The sequence below is a fragment of the Charadrius vociferus genome, unplaced genomic scaffold (assembly GCF_000708025.1).
Source record: "Charadrius vociferus isolate BGI_N301 unplaced genomic scaffold, ASM70802v2 scaffold444, whole genome shotgun sequence".
Lineage (NCBI taxonomy): Eukaryota > Metazoa > Chordata > Aves > Charadriiformes > Charadriidae > Charadrius > Charadrius vociferus.
This window is the reverse complement of record NW_009648242.1, coordinates 1168672-1171632: the sequence shown is the minus strand read 5'-3', so window position 1 is coordinate 1171632 and position 2961 is coordinate 1168672.

Sequence of the window (2961 nt, the reverse complement as noted above, 5' to 3'; positions counted from 1 at the left end):
TCACTCACAGCTGCCATGCAGGGCTTCAGCCTGGGACCCGCTCCGTGTCCCACTGCTCCAGGCACAGCCAGCCAGAAACACAAAGAACCTGCATTAACAGGCACCGTGCCATGGTGCTGGTGAGCCACCTGTGCCCACAGGTGTGGGGCCACAAGATGGCAACCACATTAGACCCAATAGGTCTGCCTTCCTGAACCCCTCTATCTTCTACCTTGAGCAGGAAAAGAGGAAAAAAGAAATAATGGTGGATATGGAAGATGTCCATCCATAGAATCATAGAATGGTTTAGGTTGGAAGGGACTTTGAAGACCATCTAGTTCCAAACCCCTGCCATAAGCAGGGACACCTCCCATTAGACCAACAACGATACAGACCAGATCCCTATGCCAATGACTTCGGTATAACTCACTCTAGCAGTCCTTAAAAAGATGAAAGGACATGAGTTTGAGCAAAATGACACAAAAGAATTGACCTCTAGATTTGCTTGCTAAAGACTGAAAGATGGCAACACCTGACGACTGCTTGGTTCCTCTTTAAAATGAATCAAAGTTTCCAGAGCAGGTCCACATCACAAAACCGCTACTAACACTAGTGTCTTCTGGCTTCTCAGTGTCTCACAAGGAAGGTTAAGGGCTGAATGGTCCATCTTAACTATTCTTTTTCTCCCAGGGATGCATATATCCCCTGAGCCAAACCTCATCAACTTAGATACCAATCTGCATTTATTTTAACAAGGTTATTTAGGAACACTGATCTTCTCTGAGGAAGCAGATGTCTAACCAACTCTCTAGAAGCAGCTGAGCAAATAGAACAAAATTGCCTATAGCAAATAGAACAAGATTGTCTCTACTGTCATTGGCGCTACCATTAATTTCAGTGAAGATTTCTCTAGCACCTTATGCTGGAAAGTCATGTTGTAACCATGATCTAATGGCTTGTCACCCACCTCACAGTAATTGTTTTCATCAGGAAGTCATGTGATTTATTTGCAAACCTCAGCCTTCGTTTCAGAAAAAGGAAGCCCTTGTCATGTGGAGACAATTTTGAAAGCCAAATGGCCCAGAAGTGAGTGGTGAGTAGGTACAGTCCAGGGTAGTAGTAGTTACAATTTCTTTCCATGCAAATGCAGGGGAAGAGTAAGGAGTTAGAGTAAGAATTTAACTCCTGGTTTTGAAATGCCTGGTGCTTGCGGCTCTTCATTTTACAGAAAGCTCTAGCTCCTTGGCTACTCGCAGCCCAAGATTCTTTGTCCCTGTATCTTTCCTGTGCCGCACAGACTAAAACCGAGAAGACCTCCTGGGCCCACAGTGCAGGGAGGATAGAGCGGTGGTAATCGTCACAGGCTTCATCAGCCCTAAAACCTGCAATGTCAGCTCCTTTTTTTCCCCATCTGCTCCGATTGTTTTAAATACGGAGAGAAACTTTTTCACATAAAAAAAAACTCCAACTAATTTAAAAAAAGTGTCCATCGCTGAACTGAAGTAAGACTAGCCCTCTATCTGCTCAGCTCAGGACATGAGGCCCCAACACAGTATTTTCTCTTCCTCCTAGTCACAAGAAAGTCCAAAAGGGCTCTATTTGGAGTCTGGGCATATAATCAAAACCTTCACTGGCAGCAGAAAGATTCATTAGTTAGCAGTTGCTATGTTTTGCTCTTGGTCAGGGGGTGGGGGGTGAGAGAAAGGGCAAAATAAAGTTTTGGTGCACAAAGCTAAATTAGTCAGCAAAATAATAAATTTCTAAATCTAAAAAGGAACTGTGAACCCTCCAGAAATAGTCTGAGAGTTTCAGCAAAAACAGGAGGGGTGGAAGAGCATGCTTACTGGGTTATTTCAAATGGATGATTTAAAACATTTGTATCGGATTACAGTGTCTTCTTTAAACACAGTTTTATTTTTTTAAAAACAAGCTAATACAAAATTACATTCCAAATGGTGACAATCCACATTACCATTAATACGGTTACAATAAATAAATACGGGCAAATTTTTCTTCTCAGATTTTGACCATTGCAGCTGCTGTTGTTGCCTTTGGATCCCATACAGAATCGGAGGGGAAATCATCTTTGGCACTCAGTTCTGTTCACAGCTTGTAAGACATGTTGCAATGATATGTGCTGTATTATTAGTACACATATTATTAGTTGTAATCAGATCACGGTTTCCATCCTAATGCAGTTTGACATGGTTTGCAAATACAAAATAGTATCATCTAACACGTGAATGAGGACCATCTCATTCACATTTTTCCAGCACTGTAACACTGAAAAAACAGGAGAGATATTCAGCACTTTTATAGACAAGATATACAGCTAATCTTATAAATGTACCCAAGTCAACAAACAAAAGTAGCAAGTTCAGTTAAAAGGCTGTATTTTGCGGCAAATCAGTCATTTTGGCCATACTGACAAAAGACCTTCCCTTAGGAATATATCAAAGCCCACACTCAAAACAAATGGCTTAAATCGAAAGTCACCACCTCTCATTTTAGTAGTTGATTTACAGCAATTTGCTCTTCTGCACAGATGTACACACATTGTTAATTCTGTGGTTTTGCACAGAAACTATCTCAGAAACTACATTAGGCACCAGGAGGCAGCGTGTGGTTCCCTACAGCTAAATTGATGGTTGATATAAGCTGAGTATCAGTAGAACTGTGTATTTTGCACATTCCCATACTAGACAGAGATCTGTTTGCGATATTAATCATGTTAGTTCATGGCACTACTGCAACCCCATTGGATATTCAGAAAATGTCTTTTCATTTCTTTGAATTCTGGTATATACCGATAAGCAAAAACATAATTGTTCATTCCCTCGGTAATAATGACTTCAAAAATCCTCACAGCTGTTTGAACCATTCCCTTCTATCGTCTTCTTTCAAATTTGCAAAAGATACAACATTTGGAGGCTGTAATTTAGCCAGGATCTCAAAAAAATCTCATGGCAATACTTGAAGACT